General features: G+C 41.1%; 1 pseudogene; it reads left to right on the forward strand.

Moving 5' to 3' along the window:
* The first annotated feature begins 1,101 nt into the window (after positions 1–1,101).
* On the forward strand, positions 1,102–2,206 carry LOC149199916 (protein SRC2-like; annotated as a pseudogene).
* Positions 2,207–11,547: the final 9,341 nt, after the last annotated feature.

Genomic DNA, 11,547 nt, shown 5'->3' on the forward strand with positions numbered 1-11,547 from the left:
TATTTTAAGGAAAGTAGTTTAAGTATTAGAATATAATACTTACTCATATGGATGGAACTTGAGGGGCAACTTGCAATTTTACAAGACCATTAAGGTTTTTTTTGTTGAAATTGTGAAAATTGACCTTGGAGGTATGAAAACTAGGTGTGTTTTAAAATTCTAACTCTCATATCCTTAATATTTATCACATTTCCAATCTTCTTGACATATTAAGTCAGTCTAACTATAATGATTTTGGAGGACTTCTTTGTTTCTTTTTTATTATAGAAATAAAATCTTGAAGAATCACAATTAGATATTTTTATTTTCTTAAGAGTTGATAGACCACATTGGTCTTAATAGACATTAATTATCACCATCATCAATATAATATTCCTATTTAATAAATAATAATATTATTGAAATATTAAAAATTATAAAGTATTAAAAAGGGAATTATTAAGAAATAATATTATATTTAAATATTATTTCATTTTCGTTATTTTATTTTAAGAAAGTAGTTTAAGTATTTGATTTTTTTTAGTGGTTGAAATTTTGATAATAAAAAATCTAATGAATTGTATATTTTTATGGAGTTGTCTATAATGGGACTTTTTGGAGATTCCGGTGACGGAATCCAGCGGAAGAAATTGAGGTTAAATCTTGATTTGTTGTAGTTAAAATGGTTTTTTAACTGCATATTTGGATTCAGCACCCTCGAAAACCCCTAGGACGCTTTCATTGTGCAGAAACTAGCTATCAAACTTGCGATTCCAATAAATTCCTGCGGGATTTCAAACTGAAAAACCCGCCAAAAAAACTTTCAAAAAGTCGCGTTATAGACCACTGCTATTTTTATTATTTAAAATACTTTTAATTATATAAATAAATTTAATATTTAAAAAAAAATCAAATTTAGATTTTCTCACCAAAATCTCAAAAACAAAAAAACTAAAACAGTGTACAATTATTTTTAAAAACAAAGTTAAAATACACAAATAGTGAAAAGCACAATAACGCAACAGAATAGTCTTTAAGTGCGACTTTACACGTAGATTAAGATTCTCCGTTTTATTTTTGGGTGCTTCAATTCCAAGAAGGCTCAACAGAATCGAGATTTCACGTGTGAAAGCCTGGCTGCAATATCTTTCAACACCAGGAATTTTCTATAACGCGCAATGTAGCTATAACTACCTTTCAAATCTCCATCCCACTCAATCAATAATCCAACCTACTCTCCATTCCGCTGTTCCCGAATTCAGTCGGATTCTGCCCCAATTTCAATCTGTAAATTCAGTCGGATTCTTCACCAATTTCACTCTGTAAATTCATTTGTTTTCTTCCTCTGTACTGAATTCATGGGTGCGATGAAGGAAAGGAGCATGGAACTAACCATAATCTCGGCCCGCGATCTGAAGAAGACCACCATGTTCTCCAAAATAAAGGCGTACGCAGTCGCATGGATCTCCAACGATCACAAAAACAGGCAACGCACGCCTGTGGACAAGAACAACGCCAACGATCCCAACTGGAACCACGCCATGAAGTTTACCCTCGACGAGGCCGCCCTACAGCAGGGCCGCCTGCTTCTCGAGATCGCAGTCTATGCCGATGCTACCTTCCGCGACAAAGAGATCGGCCTCATTAGCATTCCCTTGAACGAATTTCTCAACCCCGGCACCACTTCGGCGCGGTTCGTCAGCTACCATATCCTAAAATCCTCGGGAAAACCCAAGGGGATTCTCAACCTCTCTGTGAAATTGGCCGAAAAGCCCGAGTTCAAGCAGCAAACGCAGTCGCTGGCAGTCGCAGGGTCATATGGTGCGGCCAAGACGGAGCCCGTGATCGCCTATCCAGCAGGTTCATTTGGGCCGGCAAAGGCGGAGCCTGTGACCGCTTACCCATTCTACCCACCGCCCGGCTCCTCGCCGCATCCGCCACCGAATAACCACTACCCTCCACCCCCGGCGGGCTATCCCCCGCCACCGCCTTACTACCAAGGTTACTCTCCGCCTCCCTACCAGGGCTACCCACCCTACCCGAGTTATCCGCCTGTTGTCCCTGCGGCGCAGCAGCCGGCCAGGAAGAATAATAAACTGGGGATATGGGTTTAGGGGCAGGCTTAATTGGCGGAGCTCTTGGCGGCCTGTTACTTGGAGATCTTATCAGCGATGCTAGTTACGATGCAGGGTTTGATGATGGCGGCAACTTTGGCGGCGATTTCTAATCCCGGGCAGGGTGCTGAAATGACACTCTGTAAATACTGGATTTAACTTTGATTTATGTAAAATGTGTTTAAAAATCATATTAGTCATCTCATCTCTATGCAGAGTTTCCTAAATGAAGAGGAGGCATTTAGGATAAAAATCCCAAATGTTTCAGGGTTCATGAGGGATACTGACATAAGGTTATATATTAAATATGGTGAACAATAATATTTGTCTTTGATGTACTTTTTAAATGAAGGGGGTAATTTATAATTGAATTGTTTTTATGATTTAATTTTTCTAAAATTTGGTAGGTGTTTATTGAAATCATAAGTTTAATGGGTAAATTTTATATAATCCAAGTATTATATAGATTTTTCTACGTGCTAAATCTATATATACAATCAAAAAACCAGTTTAAATAATACAAATCAAAATTCATTGAAAAATCTAAAAAATTACACTAAAAATAACTTCATTTATAATAAAAGTACCCTGTATTTCGAAATTTTCGAAGTTTCCAAAATCAAAATCTTGCCAACATGAATATTTTCTACAGAATTAGACTGTTCATTTACATTTAATTTCTTATAGATGTTTTGTAATCATGACGAATTAGTTGGATTAGAGCTTCATGAAGAATCGGGAAGCGAGGAGAGCTTCTTTATTAATTTGTACAAAGGAGGTGAGGGTGATATATGAATGGATAATTTTTTTTAAAGAGTTGAATGTTTAATCTATTAATTTTCAATTTTAAAAATGGATTATGATGATGGTGGTGATGGTGGTGGTGGTTAACGTCCACTGAGACCAAACATTGGTCTATTGGACCTAAAGAAACGAATTATTTTGTTTGATTTAAGATTTTATTTTTATGCTCAAAAAGCTTGGAGAGAAGCCTCCCGAGCTCATTGTAATTTTCACATCCTAAAAGGTTAGGAAGGTTAGCAACAAGACGAATTATTTTGTTTGATTTAAGATTTTATTTTTATACTCAAAAAGCTTGGAGAGAAGCCTTCCGAGCTCATTGTAATTTTCACATCCTAAAAGGTTAGGAAGGTCAGTATTACAATAAAGATTTCGACACTGAAACTGAGATCTATGTGATTGTACGCATGGCACTCTAAGAGGAAGTGATTTTCAGGGGATTGTACGCATGGCACTCTAAGAGGAAGTGATTTTCAGGGGATTGTACGCATGGCACTCTAAGAGGAAGTGATTTTCAGTGTACGCCTGCCTGGCACTCTAAGAGGAAGTGATTGAGGAAGTGATTTTCATTGTACGCGGGGACTCTAAGAGGAAGTGATTGAGGAATTGAGGAAGTGATTTTCATTGTACGCGGGGACTCTAAGAGGAAGTGATTTTCATTGTAGGCGGGGCACTCTAAGACGAAGTGATTTTCTTCTTTGAGCTAGTTAAAACAGAGAGATACTTTTGATCTTCTAGAGTGGTGTTGATGACCTCCTTATAATATCTTAATTTTCTTTTAGCTACTAAATCTTTCTCACACCACATTTTTTCTTTGAACTTAGAAGTAACAATATTTTTAATGTTATTAATGTTTTGCAATGCAATATTCTCGTGGATCTCTCAATTGTTTACCCAGGCCCTACCTCATTTGAGCGTTAGGTGGTTAGATGATTTTGGCTGGAATTTAAAGCTAGCTTAGGAAGTCTATGGTAATATGTATATGTATCTATACATATCTATATCTATATATATATATATATATATATATATATATATATAGGTAAAAAAACTTACAAAATATTAGTTATATTTTATTAAATTTAAAAAATAAATAGATATAAATAAAAATTAAGATATAAATAGATATTTGTAATAAATTATTTTTTAATATATCAAATATATTTACAAAGTGTATCTTAATATTATTTAAATAACATTTTATTTAAAAAATTAATCTAAATAATAAATTTATTAAAAATAATTAAACTTAAAAATATGTAATAATTAATGATAAATTTTTATATGCAAATTTCTCCTTCATATTCATAAGTTATAGTATTTCTAGTAAGTAATAATATGGAATGAAACTCTAAATATATATAAGTTAGAAAGACTTATTAGACATAACCTAGAGATTAAGTGATGATGTAAAAAATGTCCACATCAATGCGATAACTTACACACTTAGAAGGCTTAATCGAAAAGCTTGGGGATTGATGTGGCTGTAGCCATGATGTTTAACAGAAAAACATAAGAAGAGAGTTGCCAACATGGATCTTGATGCGAAAGAGAAAAACATGAGAAGAGAGTTGCCATTTTGATGCCTAAGACAAGCCAGGGAGGTGGAGTTTTCTATCTTGAGTTGAATTTAAGATTTATATTTCTAATTGAAATAACAAGGGATTTTCCTATCTTAAGTTAAACTTAAGATTTAGCTTTCTAATTTGTGATGAGCCCCAATTTTGGTACAATTTGGGCTCATTTTGGCCTATTCTACTTGCTCAAACCATTCATTTTTTATTGCTTATGCATGCATTTCTTAGTTTATTCATGCTGTTTGTAGGAGGAAGGGTAGGCACTCTCTCTACGTGACTAATGCATTATGATTCCAGGTTTTGGCATTAAAAGGGAGCAAAAGACAACGAAAACGGAGATAAGGAGACAACGAGGTGGCACTGCGGGTTTTGGGAGAGGATGTCCACGGTTCTAGGGACATCCCTCGTGATTCCCATCAAGAACTCTGAGCTCTAATCCATCTCCCCTCCGAGCTTAGAAAGCAGCCAGCTATTCTACAGGAACAGCAGTTATAAACTGCTCTACAGGAACAACAATTATGACCACCCTACAGGATCATCAGTTAAACTCTAGTTGGACAGCCGAGCTCCTAAAATGAAGGATACTTGTTGGATCATCGTTTTGTATAAGTATGGAGGCTTTAGCCTTAGATAGGTTGTTGAAACTCTCGTATTGCTATTGTAATTTTGGAGCACAGTTCAGTTTTCGTTCCTTTTTGTAAGCCAATTTGGCATGATATCAGTTATGAATAAAGAAGGCAGTTTGTGATCTAGTTCTGAGTTTTTCTTAAGGAGACTATAGCTCTCAGGTTAGGGCCCAACCTGAGAGCCATAGATCCCCTCTGCTGTAGTGTTGTTTCCATTTCATTTCAGCACTTTGAGCTTTTCATTTACACATGCAATTCGAATTACAGATTGTTGAGTTGGTCTTTTTCATGAGTTAGATAGGAGATTGCTTATGGTGAATTTGTTTCCACTTGCTTAGTGTAGCAGAGGATAGATATAATCGATTGGAGCTCCAACAAAAAGGTTGTTAAGGCTCATGGCCGTCTCATCTGGGATTGGAGTGAAGTCCATGATTGACCACCAAAAATACACATTTCTTTATTCCATGGTTGCTGCAAACACAGTCACGTTATGTTAGATGCTTCCACATGATTCACACCTGCACCACACTCCCTTACCACAGCTTCATGCACATTCTCCTTCACGTTTAGATTGCTGCTCATTGAATTTACAAGCATAGGTAGTTTAGGTTGATGCATTTTTGGTTGAGTGACAGTCATAAGCATTTGTTTCACTTACACTGCTCTCTCTCGTTCCATCACTTTTTCCTCCATCTTGATCACGCATGCAGACATCTCTTTGATCCCTGCTCCGCTCTGTTATCTCACAAAGTCTTTCACTCCTCACGTACTTCCATTCTCTACCATTTCGTTGACATAACCCTTTACCTTTCCATCCTCCTCCCTACACTCACTTCCCATCCTATTCTTCCACTTCTAAAGCCATCACCAGCCTCATTCCTACCTTACACATCTCCCTCTACCATTTCATCATCCCTCCATCACTCCAAACACTCACGGTAGGTCATCCTATAGCCATTTGTAGACATCCTGTAGAAAACAGAGTATCCTGTAGGATTCTCCACAGCCATCCTGTAGGAGGCCACTCTCTCGGTTGCTGAGCATCTGAATGCGAGGAACCTCTGTGGATGGGTGCTAAGGATCCCTAGGGACCTCTCCTAGCCTCCCCAACCTATCCCACACTTTCCTTCCTTCTCCATCCCATCTGCACAACCAAACCCTAGTTAGCACAAGATCGCCATCATTCCACACACTTAAAGGAAAAACACAAAAACATAACTTTCATGATGCAAGTAGTTTAGATCCATGCATTTTCATTTATTAGAGGTAGTGACAACATTGGTAGAAGTTGCATTTACATTCCTTGCATTGTAGAGGTCAGACTAGTTAAATTAGGGTTTCCTAGGTTTACATGCTTTGATTTGCTTTCAGTTCATTTTTGTCAAGTAAAGTAGCTTTCCTTTGAGATTAGCTTTCGTCCATCGATTAGAAAGCTTCTTCTGAGAGCCTATAGAAGTTGGCTTGAGCCCTAGCGGACTTGTGCCAGCTGACCAAGTGACAGCTGCGACAAGAGCTAGTACTTGTGCATATAGCACCGTCGCTTCCAAGTTTGTACGAACTACCGGTTCGATAAAATGAGAGACAGGAAGCCCCAGGAGTTGTAGCATTATTGCTACAATACTGGAGCTCACCATCTTTTTGGCGCCGTTGCCGGGGAAGCGTCAGAGTATTAGTAATTGTTGCTTTTCTTCTACTTTCGTACTCTTACTTCTGCTCAGTAGTTTATTTCATTTCCATTCTGCAAAAGTAGCTTAGTATTTCCTGCTTTCCTAGATTAGCACTTCCTGCTTTCCTAGATTAATATTTCTTGCTTTCCTAGACTAATTTTTCTTGCTTTCCTAGATTAGCTTTCCAATTCTGCAATTTCATTTGAGCAATATAGTTAGTTGTAGATCACTTTGTTTCAGTTTTGCAGGTACCAAAGAAAAAGCAAAAGCACTCAAAACAAAAGAAAGAAAAGTCCTTTCCATTTCATGCCTCGTAGGAACCGTGATAGATCAGGCAAATTCCTACCAAACACCCCCACCACATCACTGAGTCACCCTTCACTCTTCTTTGGTGACAGTGACCCAGAGGAACCTATAGGTGAACATCCGAAGATATACCAAGACCCTATAGAAGAAGAAGAGTTAGAGACCACTCCATCTGTAGCCATGGCTGATAATAGGAGAGAAGATGAGAGAATAGAAGGAGCTTTCCCCATCCGAGAGACCAATGGAGAGATGAAAATGAAAAACATTAGCCCCTCTGCTTTGCCTCACTTCCATGGACTGACCACTGAGGATCCTGATACCTTCCTATTTGAGTTTGTTGTCCTCTGTAGAACCTATGACTATACTGAAGATGAGCAAAAGCTGAAGCTTTTCCCTTCCACTCTTAAGGATGCAGCACTACGCTGGTTCATGGGATTACCTGGGAATAGCATCGCTACTTGGGCTCAGATGCAGCAAGCCTTCAATACCAAGTATAGGGATTATTGTAGGTCCAAGGAAACTAAGGGAGAGATCTTTCGAATGACCATGGGGAATGATGAGTCTTTAGAGGATTACGAGGAGAGGTTCCAACTTAGCTATAAACGGGCCAGGTGCACACTTGACCCTGAATCCCTCAAGTTGGTTCTACTCCGAGGAGTCCCTGAAGATCTCTTAGACACCCTTCACATGTTAGCTGGGGGGGACATTTACCAACTGCCTTATGAGGACATCAAGACTGTGTTCCGAAATCATTCCAGGGCAGCTAGGAAACCAGGTAGAGGAAATCCCCTCTCCACTGGTGTCCCTTTCTCCAAACATGATTTTACAAACCAATTAGAAGATCTTAAGAGTGAGGTGAGACAGACCATCGCCATGCAGCTGGACACATTCAGGATCCAGCAGAAGAAAGAAGAAGCTAAGAGAGCCCTGGCTGTCTTCTGCCCTAGGTGCACAAGAAGACATCCTAAGAACGAATGCCCATTGCATTCGGTTGAAGTGTGTTTGGTTTGTGAGGAGGACCATCCTACCAATCAGTGTCCCACCTTACCTGGGTTTAAAGCCATGTACCAAGGGACTGAAGCCCCCACTGAACCTCTCTACTTCATCAACCAAAGGAGGCCACAAGGATCTAGACCCTATCAGCAGGGAATGCAAGGGGCACCACAAGCCTATTACAACCCCAACCAATCGACTCCTATGCCTTCCTGGGGTCCCCCTGCTCATCCTTCTTGGTCCATGCCTCCTCCATGGTCTTATCCACCTCAGTACCCTACTCAACCTCCTTCTCATCCATATCACTCACATATCCAGTCGCAGCCTCAATGGAGTGCTCCTCAGTCGGGGTGGAGGCCCCAATACAACACTCCTCCTGCCATTTTGCCTCCACCACCAGTTCAACCTCAGCCTTTACCTCCTGCTCCTCCAAGGCAACCTCAGATGCCTGCTCAACCGAACCCGAACCCCAACAATAGACAGGCTCAGCAGGTATATACTGGGGAGACCTCATGCCCTACCTATGCTGTGGAGATCCAGGAGATCAATCTTAGATCTGGAAAGACTCTTCCAAATCGCCAACCTCCTCCCCCAGAGGAGGAGGAAAACCATCAGGAGAGTGAACCAAAGCCTATTCCACCCTTTCCTGAGAGACTAACAACCACCACACAACCTAACCCCGAAGAAGTTGAGCTTTTGGGTGAGCTCAAGCAGTTGTGTGTAAAAATCCCACTTCTCCAAGCCATCAAGGATGTGCCAATATATAACAAGCTGGTTAAGGAGAAGTGTTTCAAACACCCAGGCAGACGGAAGAAAGATGCCTCAACTATCAATGTCATAGGACAACTGTCTGGCCTTATGCTAGGACAAGTCATCTGCCCAAAGTACCTAGATCCTGGAAGTCCTGTAGTAGATGTTCACATCAATGGCACCATTATCCCCCACACCTTGATTGATCTGGGGGTAGCCATCAATGTGATGACCAGAGATACCATGCTTAAACTCAACCTTCAGGGTTCCTTGAGGAAGACCTCGACAGTACTGCAATTAGCAGATCGCTCCACCGTGACTCCCGAAGGGATTGTGGAGGATGTCTTGGTCTCTATTGATTCTTGGGAATACTCTGCTGACTTTCTGGTTCTGCAACCAAAGGCCAAGCTTACTGGATATCCTCTCATCTTGGGAAGGCCTTGGTTAGCTACTGCAGATGCTTACATAAGTTGTCGGGCAGGAAACATGACCATCAAGAATGGTCCCATGTCCAAGCAGCTAGTCCTATACCCTCCTGCCCAACCTTCTTTAGAGCATTATTTACCACTCTGGTTGGAGGAAGGAGAGGAAGACGAGGTGTACTCTGCACCTCTGTGCACCCTAGATACCAATAGAAGAGACCCTCCTACCGAGGATGATTGGATTGAGACCCTGATCCAGAATCCACCTTCCAGTGCACTATCTTTAGAGAAGTTGGTGGAGGATGCCCAAGCTAGCACCTCAGTGGACCTTTGTACAACCGGCCCTATCACTCCCAGAGTCAAAAGTGTGGAGTTCGGCCCTGAGAGAGCATTAAAGATCAGCTCCTCCCTATCTCCTTCCCAGGAGAAGGAGTTGTGTAGCCTACTGGCCAGCCACTTAGATGCCTTTGCTTGGAGCTATAAGGAGATGAAAGGAGTCCATCCCTCGGTCTGTACCCATCATATATACATCAAAGAGGATTGTAAACCAGTTAGGCAACCCCAGAGGAGAATGAATCCAGCCCTTAAGGACATTGTCAAGGAAGAGTTGCAAAAACTGTTGGATGCCGGATTCATCTACCCCATCTCAGATAGTGAATGGGTGTCCCCTCTAGTGTTGGTTCCCAAGAAGAATGGGAAGTGGAGGATCTGTGTAGATTACCGTGAGCTGAACAAAGCTACCAAGAAAGACCATTTCCCCCTACCCTTCATAGATCAAGTGTTGGATGGACTGGCAGGAAAGAAGTTCTTCTCTTTCCTGGATGGGTTTAGCGGGTACAATCAAATCCAAATCAGCCCGGAAGACCAAGATAAGACCACCTTCACTTGTCCTTGGGGTACCTTTGCCTACAGAGTCCTTCCCTTTGGGCTATGCAATGCTCCTGCTACTTTTCAGAGAGCTGTCTTGAGCATCTTCTCGGAGTTGGTCCATGATGCAGTGGAAATATACATGGATGACTTTACTCCTTATGGGGCCAACTTCCAGGAAGCATTGACCAACTTGGGAAAGGTCCTAACCAAGTGCACCGAGATGAACTTGTCCCTTAGTCCTGAAAAATGTGAATTCCTAATGACTGAGGGGACCGTGCTAGGCCATACTATTTCTTCCCAACGATTGCAGGTGGATCCCAACAAAATTGCTCTCATCAAGAGGGTTCCACCTCCTCAAAAAGTAAGGGATGTCCGGAGTTTCTTGGGATTAGCAGGATACTACCGGAGATTCATTAAGGACTTCAGCAAGTTAGCCTCACCATTGTTTGGTCTGTTGGCAAAAGATGTGGAGTTTAAGTGGACTGACGATTGTCAGAGGAGTTTGAATGAGTTAAAGGACAAGTTGGTGTCTGCACCAATCTTGAGAGGTCCAAACTGGGCCCTACCTTTCCACATCCACACTGATGCCTCGAACAAAGCCATAGGTGCAGCTTTAGGACAAGTTGAGGAAAAACTTCCATATGCCATTTACTTCGTTAGCAAAAACTTGTCCAAAGCCGAGCTGAACTACACTGTAACCGAGAAGGAATTCTTAGCTGTGGTCCATGCACTGAACAAGTTCCGACATTATATTACTGGTTACCAGACTTTTGTACATACTGACCATGCTGCTATTAGATATTTGATGAATAAACCAGATGTGAATGCTCGTATTATTAGATGGTTACTTTTATTGCAGCAGTTTGATCTAACCATTGTTGATAAACCAGGGAGAGAAAATGTTGTTGCTGACTTCTTGTCTAGATTGGATTTGTCTGCAGATGAAGATGGGACGGTGGATGACCAGATGCCTGATGAGCATCTGTTTGCTATATCAGTGCTCTCTCCATGGTTTGCTGATATAGCAAACTACCTTGTTTCAGCTCAGTTTCCTCCGCACCTCTCTTCAAAAGAGAAGAGCAAAATCATCAGAAAGAGTGCCTCATTTACATGGATTGGGGGCAATCTGTTCAAGCTTGGCCCCGATCAGATCTTAAGGCATTGTGTAAGGGAAGAGGAAGTCTTTGACATCCTCCTCACCTGTCATGATGGGCCTTGTGGAGGAAATTTTGCAGCAAAGAGAATTGCCTTCAAGATCCTGCAGGCAGGCTACTATTGGCCCACACTGCATCAAGATGTCAGAACATATGTCAGCCAGTGCGACCAATGCCAAAGAATGGGGAAACCGACCCAAAGGGATGAGATGCCTCTCCAACCTCAAGTGACTCTTGAGCCATTTGAGAAGTGGGGCATGGACTTTGTGGGTCCAATCAATCCCTCTT

The sequence above is a fragment of the Pinus tabuliformis genome, chromosome 2_1 (genome assembly GCF_031772625.1).
Source record: "Pinus tabuliformis cultivar Carrire ecotype Pingquan chromosome 2_1, CPIR1, whole genome shotgun sequence".
Taxonomy (NCBI): Eukaryota; Viridiplantae; Streptophyta; class Pinopsida; order Pinales; family Pinaceae; genus Pinus; species Pinus tabuliformis.